The sequence below is a fragment of the Macaca fascicularis genome, chromosome 6, assembly GCF_037993035.2.
Source record: "Macaca fascicularis isolate 582-1 chromosome 6, T2T-MFA8v1.1".
In the NCBI taxonomy this organism is placed as follows: Eukaryota; Metazoa; Chordata; class Mammalia; order Primates; family Cercopithecidae; genus Macaca; species Macaca fascicularis.
The window spans coordinates 27,334,332-27,347,653 of record NC_088380.1 but is presented as its reverse complement, the minus strand read 5'-3'; the positions used below and the strand labels follow the sequence as shown (position 1 = coordinate 27,347,653).

Here is a 13,322-nt window from a genome sequence, read left to right as displayed (position 1 = left end):
AGAAATAAAGAAACAAAAATTTTCTGTATTTGCAGATGACTTAATTTTTATGCAGAAAATCCCACAAAATACATAAAACTTTTCTAGAATTTATAAATGAGTTTAGAAATGTTGTGGTATAAAACATCTACATATGAAAGTTAATTGTACTATGCTAGCACTGCACACTAGTTATCAGAATTTTTAAAATGCAATAGCTCCCCCCAAAATAAAATAGTTTTGCCTAAATCTAACAGAATATGTGCAATACACACTTGTTACAAGTTGTAAAGCCTTTACGAAAGAATTAAAGATCATCTAAATAAATCAAGAGATATACTATGTTCATGCATTGGAAGACTCAATATTGTTATGATGTTAATCATCCATTATTTGATTTATAGATCTAATGCAATTCAATATCCCAAAAAGGTGAATTAAAAATTTATTCAAAGCAAAAAAGAAACCTTAATGGGCCAAACAATTATAGAAAAGAACAAAGTTAAAAGATTTTTATTACTCAATTTGAAAATTTAGTAATTAAGTAATTTAGACAGTAATCAAGATAGCTAGTAATTAAGATAGTATAGTATTGATGAAAGTATAGATATGCATATGTCAAAAAAAAACAGACTAGAGAGTCTGAATTAACCACACAAATGGAGTCATCTGATTTATAGAAAAGGTGCAATGAAGAAACAAGTTTATTCAACTATTGGTGGTGAAACAAATGTCCACAAGCAAAAAGATTAATTTATGACTGTATATAAAAATTCAAAATGAATTTAGACATAAATATAAATTTTATCCTGTATGTGTGTATACCTATACACACACAGAATATGTATATATAGATATGTGTGTATATATACAGTATATGTATATATGTGTATATATGTACAAATACTGTGTGTATATATATACAGGAGAAAATATATGAAATGTTGAATTTAGCCAAGAGTTTTCAAATGTACACTCATTATCATAGTCTATATTTATATAAGATATTGATTTCATTCAAAAACATAATAACGAACATTAACAATAACATAAATTATCTACCTCTAATTAATTCAACCAGTATAAACCGTTCATTTGTTTTTAAAATCAGGGACACACACAGTATCTAATCACTCCTTTGCACAATAAAAATCATCCACAAGGAAATGCATATGGTGCTGTCTACTCATAAAATCCAATAGAATTCAACAGTGATTTTCAATGCATTAGCACTACGTTATTAACAAGGATCAATCTAACAACAATAAATTTAGTGAAAAAGAAGGCTTGTGTAATAATATAGATAATTTTTCAACTAATATATTCAACATTGACAATTTTGGACAGAGATATAATAGGATATATACATTCTATACATATATGAAGGCATGAATAAGAATAATAAATCTCAAAATGGATGTCATGATATCTCTTTATGAGGGAGACATACTCAGTGAAAGAGGCTTCCTTTTTACTTTATTCATAATATTTTCTTTTTTTTTTTTTTTTTGAGACGGAGTCTCGCTCTGTCGCCCAGGCTGGAGTGCAGTGGCCGGATCTCAGCTCACTGCAAGCTCCGCCTCCCGGGTTCACGCCATTCTCCGGCCTCAGCCTCCCGAGTAGCTGGGACTACAGGCGCCCGCCACCTCGCCCGGCTAGTTTTTTGTATTTCTTAATAGAGACGGGGTTTCACCGTGTTAGCCAGGATGGTCTCGATCTCCTGACCTCGTGATCCGCCCGTCTCGGCCTCCCAAAGTGCTGGGATTACAGGCTTGAGCCACCGCGCCCGGCCTTTTTTTTTTTTTTTTGAGACAGAGTCTCGCTCTGTCGCCCAGGCTGGAGTGCAGTGGCGCAATCTCGGCTCACTGCAAGCTCCGCCTCCCGGGTTCACGCCATTCTCCTGCCTCAGCCTCCTGAGTAGCTGGGACTACAGGCGCCCGCCACCGCGCCCGGCTAATTTTTTGTATTTTTAGTAGAAACGGGGTTTCACCGTGGTCTCGATCTCCTGACCTTGTGATCCGCCCGCCTCGGCCTCCCAAAGTGCTGGGATTACAGGCGTGAGCCACCGCGCCCGGCCATATTTTCTTAAACTGAAAGAGAAGTACGTAGTTGTCAACTAAAATATTCCCTGTAACTTTTACCTATTAAAAATACTTTACACTAAATATAATAAATTTCATGTCCCATCACATTTAGCATTGCACATGACTATTATTTACCAGAGAATATAACTGTAGTTTAATAACTATGTGCTTTAGCAGAGGACATGGTTGTTCATCGTTCAGAACAAGTTTTGTTTAGAGGACTACACTTTTATTCAAATTGAGGGAAGAGAGTACACACGAGGACTTTCAAATAAGACAGAGCACACGTGTTAGAATACTAGTACAGTCGTAAGTTATTCCTCACTCTGAGACTATGCCTTTGGTAGTATTCTCCTATGCTGACTCTGAGGTTGGCCATGAAACATATCTTGCTGTATTTGGGACCTTTCCAAAATTGTATAATCCAGCCTGGGCAAGCTTGCTTCATCAACTGATGACACCTTGCTGGTAGATGGTTGGCAGCTGAGCACAAATGCATGACTGAGCTCAGTCCAGATCGCCAGAAGCACTTCTCAGCTGAGTACAGTCAAATTGACAACCACAGAATAATGAGATGAATTTGATTGTTGTTTTAAGATATTAGATTCAGGGCAAAATATTTGGGTCCAATAGCTGTTATGGACTAAAAGTTAATTAATAGAATATGAAATAATATATCTGATATATTAATGAAAGAATGTATGTTGTCTATTTCCATACACTGATTTTAATCAAGAAAATATTTTTAAATTATTCTCTATGTTTGGAAATAAGCTACAGAAATACTTTATGTCTTAATCTTTCAGTGCCTAGTTCATGTCTTAGTAATTTTTAAATAGCACTGTTAGATTAAGTCAAACTCTCTCGTTTGCTAATATATACATCAAAACAACATGTTTACTGGCCTATTAAATTTTGTGTATGGCATAGGTACTAATCACTGAAATCACTGATTCTTAATGATTTCAGCATATTGCAAAACTCATTTGATGATAGGTATTGTAATAATTAATAATTTTATCTTATTTTTGTTTCTGTATAGAATGATTATGCCTGAAGAAGCTAAATAAACTTGTTTATGAAGAGTTGGACAATAATTTAGGATGTAACTTAAACTTTGACACTGTTTTTGATATTTCAGGGTGATAATCTACAAGGGAAATGACAAATAACAATTTACATAAAAATCCTATAAAATACAAACATTTTTATTTAAAGTTCACTAAAACATTGATTTAATAGATTTCTATTTATTTTACTTGTATTTTTGATTGGCACATAACTTAATACATAATAACATATTTTCCTAAGTAGTTCTCATTGACCCCGGAGCTTGAAATTAAAAATGATTTATAAAATTTGTATAAAGATACAAGCAAATATTTTCTTCTTTGTCTTCATTCTGTACATAGGCTTAAGGTGAGACTTAAATTTCTGATTGTACTAGTGTATTTTAATTTGAAATTTGTGTTACAATTTCCTTCTTTCTTTTCCCTCTTTTTTCTGTACTTCTTTACTACCATCATTTCTTTTTTCTCCTTCTTTCTCTCTTTCTTTCTCCCTTTCTCTTTCATTCTTTCTATTTTTTTTTTTTTTTTTTTTTTGAGACGGAGTCTCGCTCTGTTGCCCAGGCTGGAGTGCAGTGGCCGGATCTCAGCTCACTGCAAGCTCCGCCTCCCAGGTTTACGCCATTCTCCTGCCTCAGCCTCCCAAGTAGCTGGGACTACAGGCGCCTGCCACCTCGCCCGGCTAGTTTTTTGTATTTTTTAGTAGAGATGGGGTTTCACCGTGTAGGCCAGGATGGTCTCGATCTCCTGACCTCGTGATCCGCCCGTCTCGGCCTCCCAAAGTGCTGGGATTACAGGCGTGAGCCACCGCGCCCGGCCCGGCCTTCATTCTTTCTATTAACTTAAACCAATAGTTGCTAGACATTGATATGATCTTTCTTTATTCTCAGAGATGGACTATTATGTAGTTTTCTTATAATTGTTGCTATTTATAGACTCAATACTAAATTAATTGAATAATCAGTTATTTATATTTTGCAGTTGAACAATGTATGTTACAGGTTGAATTTATTTAAAAAAAAAATTGTCTAAAGTCTCCAATGTTCCATAGATTTACCTGACATGTTTTTAGTACCCTAAGACCCATTCATAGTCTAGGATCTTCAAGTGGAGGGATCACAGAGTATGCACGAGAAATACATATCTGTAATGAAGAGAGAATGCAAATAAGAAAGAATTAAAATAGATAAAACAGGCACTAAATCTTGGGAATTAGATTACCTCTTGTATTACTAGAAATTGAAGTTGCATTTTGAGGTGAGAGTAAGTCGTTAATGCAGTAAGTTGTTGCAGGATCCTCACCACTTTCCTCAGTCAATTTGTTTTCACTGAAATTTACTTTGTGTAGCGCAATATTTTTCTTCTCTCCAGGAAACCCTGTTCGTAAGATTAAAATTAATGTTAGCATGCTTATAGAATAAGTATATGCTATCCATTTGCATTTCTTCCAATCTCAAATATTCAACCTGTAAGACTGGAATTTTGTGTAATAGTAAAGAAAGATATTTTTTGCAGTATCACTTTACATTTTAAATTTCATCTGCATAATTTAAAACATTATCTAAGGATAGAAAAATGGAAATTTATACATTGTGGTAACAAATAAAAATAATACAAGTTCTTTTCAATTTTAAATTCTAATTATTAAAGGTATATACATATCAGTTTAATACAAAGAAACACCTGCTTAGTAGTAGCTGGAGTTAATTTGTCTTAATTTCATGTCATGAAAAAATTAATATAACTCTAATGAAATGTATAGCTGAACAACCATAGTACTAACATAAATATGGTGAACTATCTCATTAAAATAAATAAAATATATAATTTGCCACTATAACATGTTTATGCATTAATACATTAAAACAATTAATAATTGTTGATTTCAATTTATTAAGCTATCGATGAATCTAATTATGTTCACAGTGTGTGTACAAACACACACACACATCACAATTGTTTTACATTAGCTGGAAAATAATTCATGAAATACGTACATCTACTCTAGCTTAAAATGTGGAGACAATTTCCTGAGCTCAGATGGATAGAAAAGAGGTATAAAGAGAATGCATATGTGGATATATTCTTTATTATAATAATGGTAAGTAAAAAATAAATCTCAAAAATAAGACCAAGGAAACATTTAGCATTATGAAAATTAGTGACAAAAACTTACAGAGAAAATTATAAAAAATATCTTTATTGCACAAGTTAGGGAAACATGTTACAAAGAATTAGGTTACAAATTAAATGTGTTCTACAAACTTGTGAGCCTTGGGAAAAAATAAACTCACAAATAAACATAAATATTGAATAAAAGTAAAATATCATAAAAATGACACTGACTAAATAAAATTATTAAAATTTCCATGTCAGAAAAAATATATAGGGGATATAGATAATACATACATAAAATGTGAAATATACTTAAAAATGCCTAGAAATTGAAAAATAAAGATAATAAGAGAGACAACTAAGCTATATATAATAAAAGCATAGATACAGCTCTATGGATAACTAGAAGACCCAGAGAGTAGTACAAATATCAGTAAAATGAAACTATGCTTTTCTGAACTTAAAAAAAAATCAGATAAAAAATTTAGAGGACTCATTATATTCTGGGGGTGGGTAGTCGATGAAAGATTTATATTGCATTTTTAAAAAATCAGTAGTAAAAGAAATGTCTAAGAACTTTAGCAACATATGAAATAGATTTTTATAAGTGAAATCTGTAATAAAAATCATATAACATGTTATAATGTATCTTAAATATTACAAACTACATGTTCAATTTTTAAAAACTGAGTTATTTTTAATTCTACTACCTTCAAGTAGCTTCTAGCCAAATAATTACCTCAATGAAGACTAGAAAAGCAGATTGTATTAGTCAGGGTTCTCTAGAGGAACAGAACTAATAAGATAGATGATAGATAGATAGATAGATAGATAGATAGATAGATAGATAGATAGATAGATAGATAGATGATAGATAGAAAGGGGAGTTTATTAAGTATTAACTCACATGATCACAAGGTCCATAATAGGCCATCTGCAAGCTGAGGAGAAGTGAGAGCCAGTCCAAGTCCCAAAACTGAAGAGCTTGCAGTCCAATGTTCAATGGCAGGAAGCATCCACAATGGGAGAAAGATGTAGGCTGTCAGGCTAGGCCAGTCTAGTATTTTCACATTCCTCTGCCTGCTTTATATTCTAGCTGCTCTAGCAGTTGATCTGATTGTGCTCACCCAGATTAAGCATGGGTCTACCGTTCTTAGCCCACTGACTCAAATGTTAATCTCCTTTGGCAACACCGTCACAGGCACATCCAGGATCACTACTTTGCATCCTTCAATCCAATCAAGTTCAGGCTCAGTATTAACCATCACGAGTCCACATTTTGTCAGCTAGAACACATACACATCTCCTGAGATCATGCATAATCTTCAAATAAAGACAATAATAAGGTCATAATTATGCCTAACATATTACAACTGTACTTCCTATAACCGGAAATTCACCAATCCCAAACCCAAATGCTATTACATACAGTTTATGATACTTAAATGTTGATACGAAGTCAATAAACCTTATGTCACCTGATAAAGGAAAAAGGAAATTAAGTGAAAATATTTTCTCAGTACAAGTGTATACATGCACAGACACGTTTTTAACAAAAGAAGGAGGAAATACTTATGACAATAACAGTCCTCGTTTCTGGGGCTGGTCATGTGAACATAGCTGGTATTGATGACTAGCCTCTTCTACTATCCATTCTGTATTCCCTTTGCCTTTGGCAAGCACCTCATCAGATCACAGTTTTTTCCTAGTGGAGTATCCCAAACCTTCATTCCCGAAGGGTCTGGGCCATTTGTAGTCTTGCCTGGATTGGGATGGTGTAGTTACGTTAATCACAGGGAATGGTAACATTAATAGACACCCTAATGGATCTCCTGTATTTCACAAATACTCTTCCTTACCTCCATTGTGGAATAGAAGACTGATTTCACCTTAATAGTTTGGGTCAATCACCCCAGCCCACACTGTAAGTCCCTTCTTAGACTGTTGACTTACAGGTAGCAAGAGCCCAAAGGCACCAATTGGCAGTCTTAACTTCCAGTTTAATGGAATCATTGTCATGTCTTCTGGTGGCAGTGTTTCTCCCTCTGGAACTAAGACTTTTAGGCCAACAGAACATAATGTCATGGGAACAGGAAGGAAGCAAAAATTTCACTAGTGGGTCACTAGGGGTGATGGTGAGTGGTGCCACTTCCACTTTCACCCTTTGATTCCTAGACCCGGGAATCCTGGCTATCGGAGAAACTTTACCCTAGCCCTGCAAAGTATTGTCACCTAGTTTGCATTGTAATTGCGACTTCAAAAGGCAATTCCACTGTTTTATCAATCCAGCTGCTTCAGGATGATAGGAAACATGGTAAGACCAGTGAATTTCATGAGTATGAGCCCACTGCCATAATCGTTTAGCTGTAAAGCGCGTGTCTTGGTCAGAGGCAATGCTGTGTGAAATACCATGATGGTGGATAAGGCATTCTGTGATTCCAGCAATGGTAGTCTTGGCAGAAGGATTCCATGCAGGATAGGCAAACCCATATCTGGAGTAAGTGTCTATTCTAGCGAGGACAAACCTCTGCCCTTTCTATGATGGAAGAGGTCCAATATAATCAACCTGCCACCACGTAGCTGGCTGATCACCCTGAGAAATGGTTCCATATCGAGGGCTTAGTGTTGGTCTCTGCTGGTGGAAAATTGGGCACTCAGTAGTGGCCATAGCCAGATCAGCCTTGGTGAGTGGAAGTTCATATTGCTGAACCTATGCATAACCTCCATTCCTGCCACGATGGCCACTTTGTTCATGGGCCCATTGGGTGATGACAGGGGTGGCTGGGGAAAGGTGATCCTATCCATTTGATTATTAAGCCCCTCCTCTTCTGAGGTCACACATTGGTGAGCACTTGCATACAAATATCTTCATGGTGTTTCACCACTCAGAGAGGTCCATCCACATACCTGTTCCCCAAATTTCTTTGTCACTAATTTTCCAATCGTGCTTCTTCCAAGTCGCTGATCATCCAGACTAACCATTGGCTATAGCCGATGAATCAGTATATAATCACACATCTGACCATTTCTCCTTCCATGCAAAGTACACAACCAGGTGCACTACTTGAAGTTCTGTCCACTGGGAACATTTCCCTTCACCACTGTCCTTTAGGGATGTCCTATAATGGAGCTGTAGTGCTGCAGCTGCCCACTTTCGGGCAGTGCCTGCATATCGTGCAGAACTATCTGTGAAACAAGCCCTAGTCTTCTCTTCTTCTGTTAACTGATCATCAAGAACTCCCCATGAGGCCACTGTTGCAGGCTGGGGGAGAGAAAGCAGGGTGATAAGGGTGTAGACCATGGGCATTTGAGCCGCTTCCTTATTTAACTTACTTGTGCCTTTAGCACCTGCTTGAGTCTGATCACATATATACCACTTCCATTTGATCAGGTAATGCTGTTGTGCATGACCCACTTTATGGCTAGGTGTATAAGAAAGCACTCAGTTCATGATAGGTAGTTCAGGTTGCGTGGTGACTTAATGACCCATAGTGAAACGTTCAGTTTCTGCCAAAGCCCAGCAAAAGGCCAAGAGCTATCTCTCAAAAGGAGAGTAGTTATCTGCAGAAGATGACAGGGCCTTGTTCCAAAATCCTGGAGGCCTCCACTGTGATTCACCTATGGGGGCCTGCCTGAGGCTCCAAACAGCATCCCTATCTGCCACTGATGCATCAAGCACCATTGGATCTGCTGGGTCATACGGTCCAAGTGGCAGAGCAGTTTGCACAGCAGCCTGGACCTGTTACAGAGCCTTCTCCTGTTCTGGACCCCACTCAAAACTGGCAGCCTTTCAGTTCATTCGATAATTGGGCTGGAGTAATACACCCAAATGAGAAATGTGTTGCCTCCAAAATTCACATAGGTCCACTAGGCATTGTTCTTTCTTGGTTGTAGGAGGGGCTAAATGCGGCAACTTACCTTTCACCTTACAAGAAATATCTCAACAGGCCCCACACCACTGGAGCCCTAGAAATTTTACCGAAGAAAGAAGTTCCCTGAATTTTAGTTGGGTTTATTTCCCATTCTCTGGCATGCAAATGTCTCATCAATGAATCCAGTATGTTTGCTATTTTGAACTCACTGGATCCAATCAGCATAATGTCATCAATGTAATGGACCAGTGTGAAATCTTGTGGAAGCACAAAGCGATCAAGGTCTCTCCCAATAAGATTGTGACACAAAGCCGGAGAGTTAATATTCCCCTTGAGGTAGGACAGTAAAGGTATATTGCTGGTCTTGCCAGCTGAAGGCAAATTGCTTTTGGTGGGCCTTATGGACAGGAATGGTGATAAAGACATTTGCCAAGTCAATGGCTGCATAGTAGGTGCCAGGAGATGTCTTAACTTGCTCAAGCAATGAAACTACATCTGGTACAGCAGCTGCAATTGGAGTCACTATTTGGTTAAGCTTACAATATTCCACTGTCATTCTCCAAGGTCTCTCTGTCTTCTACACAGACCAAATGGGAGAGTTGAATGGGGATATTGTGGTGGTAATCACCCCCCCCCATGTCTTTCAAGTCCTTGATGGTGGCACAAATCTCTGTAATCCCTCCAGGAATGCAGTATTGTTTTGAGTTACTGTTTTTCTATATAGAGTCCGGTGTAATTGCTTCCATTTGCCTTTCACCACCATAATAGCCCTAACCCTACCAGTTATGGAGCCAATGTGGAGGTTCTGTCCACTGCTAAGTATGCTTATGCCAAAAATGCATTCTGGCACTGGAGAAATGACCACAGGATGAGTCTGGGGACTCACTGTACCACTGTAAGTTGGACTTAAGGTAAAATTCCATTAATTATATTAACTCTGCAAACCTCTACTTTAACTGGAGGACTACAATGACGTTTTGGGTCCCTTGAAATCAATGTCAGCTCAGATCCATTGTGAAATAGTCCCAGAAATGTCTGATCATTTCCCTTTCCCCTGTGCACAGTTACCCTGGTAAAAGGTCAGAGGTCTCCTTGGGGAAGGATGGGCAAAAGATTCATTGCATAAATTGTCGGTAGTGTAGTGGGGTCCTTCCTTAAGAGGACGCTGCCTGCCCTTCATTCAAGGTGTTCTGGGTCTGTAAACTAGCTCAAGTCTGGAAATTGATTGAGGGGCCATGGGTCTCTGCTTTTATAATTCAAATTAGTCTTTTTGTCCATTTGACTGAGTAGTTTTCTGCTTATATAAATTAAGTATGGATTCTGGAAGGCTTTTTATGAATTTAACTTCTAGGAACACTGTGATTAATTAGCCAATGATGGAGCTCTACATAAGTCAGACTATTCTGATTGCTGCTTTGCCTCTGCTGTCCATTACAGTAGCCACACCCACTTTGCCCTTGATGGTTGAGTGCTGCCACTTGGCCTCTGACACTTTGGGATCAAATTATTCCCACTGCATTTACATTTTGTAGTTGAGTGACTGTGGTTCCCACTGTTAGATATGACATACAGAAAAGAGCAATTACAGGTCTCTTCAAAGATGCAGGTGTTGCTCTCACAAATCTATTTCACCAGTCATTGGTTAAGGGTATATTTTCTGGATCCTCCCAGCTGTAATGAATAGGTCTAAAGTGACTAATCCACTCCACCATCCCAATATCCCTAAGCCTTTGGATGTCTTCCTCTACATTACACCAAGAAAGATCAGGCATTTTCAGCTTGTACTCAGTGGGCCATCTTTTAATCTATATTTCAGCTAGCCAAGCACATAAACTATTAACACCTTTTTTAACTTTCCAAGCTGCAACATTAAATTCATTGTCCCTAGTGGGCCTAAATCAATAAATTCAGTCTGATTCAGCTCTATGTTCCTTCTACCATTATCCGACACCCTTAATATCCACTCCCATTGTGTTCTCCAGATTTCTTCTTCCATGAATTAGAAAACTCAAGAAGTTCTTTGCAAGTCTCATGCACCTCCTTATGGGTCACACTCTGAACGTCATCTCTAGGGGCCCACTAGGACTTTAGTTATTGGTCTGGAAGAAAAAAGTGGTGTTGGGGATGGGTCATGACGAGAATCAACATTATCTTGCCTGGTAACCGCCTCAGGCATTACTGTTGCCTCAGGCAGTGCAAGGTTTATCTTCTCAGACAAGGGCGGAAAGCCTGATGGCAGCATGGGTCAGAGAGGGGATGTTGCCACTACTGGGGATGGGGAAGCTATTTCTTCTGACAGAGAAGATTTGCCAGAGTTTACAAACCCAGTGTCTTCAGCTTCATAAGGGTCCTCCCCCACATTCTCATTCCAAGTTGCAAGTTCCCATTCTTTTCCAATCAGTGCTGTCACTTGGACAGTAGATACCTGGCAAGGCGAAGCATGCACCTTTCGTTGCAGGTCAGCCATTTGCATGATAAGAGCTTTTGTAGGCTTTTCCAAAATTTCAGTTCTTTCTCTACAGGAGATAAGACTCTCACTCAGGGCAATCTTAGCAGATTTGAGTATCTGCTTCTGAAGCTGGGAGTTAGAATCCCTGAGTTCATCATTTTCTTTCATCACTTTGTCCAGTGAACTTAGGATCCACTAACTAGTTTCATTATGCTCCATGGTTTTCCACATATGGTCAAAGGTATTATGTAAAGAGTACCTATATTCCTTGCCTCTCATGAGCAGTGAATCAGGAGTGTCAAATGCATTTATTTTACATAACTCTCTAAACAGTTTATGCAAGCATGATCAGTGTTCTCCATACTATTACAAGTAGTGTCATTAGAATTTTCAGGTCTAATCATATAAAGCAGCCAACTCTAGCAACCCCCAAAACGATGAAAGAAGTCCATCCTTAATATTATGTTCCTCTAGAACAACTCCTGGTACCAAAATCTGTATTAGTCAGAGTTTTCTGGAGGGACAGAAGTATTAACTCACACAATCACAAGGTCCCAAAATAGACCATCTGCAAGCTGAGGAGCAAGGAAAGCCAGTCCAAGACCCATATTTGAAGAACTTGGAGTCTGATGTTTGAGGACAGAAAGCATCCAGCACGGGAAAAAAGATGTAGCTTGAGAGGCTAGGCCAGTCTAGTATTTTCACATTTTTCTTCCTGCTTTATATTCTAGCTGTGCTGGCAGCTGATTAGATTGTGCCCACCCAGAATAAGGGTGAGTCTGCCTTTCCCAGCCCACTGACTCAAATATTAATCTCCTTTGACAGCACCCTCACAGACACACCCAAGATCAATACATTGCATCCTTCAATCCAATCTAGTTGTCAGTCAATATTAACCATCTCACAAGTGATACAAAAGCAAACAACAATAACAAAATCATCTGTTTCATGATATGTGAGATCTACTGATGAAGGCAGGTCTTGAGAGGCTAGATGCAAAGAGTATGGTTAATTTATGTTAGTCAATCTCAGCTTCCTGCATCTGCAATTCCTACCTATTTTCTAATGTTTGTCTTAGAGTAGAAGTTTAATAATCCTGGCAGAGGAGAGTAGTATGCTAAGTAAAAGCAGTGCTTTGGATAGTCTCACAGAATTCAGTCCATAACAATTGGATATAAGGGTTACAAAAGTCGAATATTAGGGTCCAAAATTCCAGAGAGAAAAGAGACATACAAATATGTGAGTTCCACAATGAGCCCTTGATTCTCATGTAGAAGTTTTCACTCTCAATGAAGATTTTCTGCGACCCTTTTGGCACTGAGACAACCTAAAATATAAGTGTAGTATCAGTTAAGGGTGAGCTATCAATATCACAATTGGATTCAATTTCAGACTTTGGAGGACATTGTTTAAGGACTGTGGTAAACTAGAAGATGACTGTATTAGTCCGTTTTTGTACCGCTGTAATGAAATACCTGAGACTTGGTAATTTATGAAGAAAAGATGTTTACTTATTCCACCATTCTGCAGGCTGTACAAGAAGCATGACAGCATCTGTTTGACCTCAGGAAGCTTCCAATTATGGCAGAAGTTGAAGGGGAAGCAAGCACTTCACATGGCCAGAACAGGAGGTAAAAACAGGGAGGAGGTGCCCTACACTTTTAAACAACCAGATCTCACAAGAACTCATTATCACGATGACAGTATCAAGTCTGGATGGTGTTGAACAATGAGAAACTGCGAAACTGCCCCCATG

The 13,322-nt window shown here is 38.0% G+C and overlaps 1 pseudogene; it reads right to left on the bottom strand.

The window, feature by feature from the left end:
- Positions 1-6,817: 6,817 nt before the first annotated feature.
- LOC141406963 (uncharacterized) lies at positions 6,818-11,584 on the bottom strand (annotated as a pseudogene).
- Between the last annotated feature and the right edge of the window lie 1,738 nt (positions 11,585-13,322).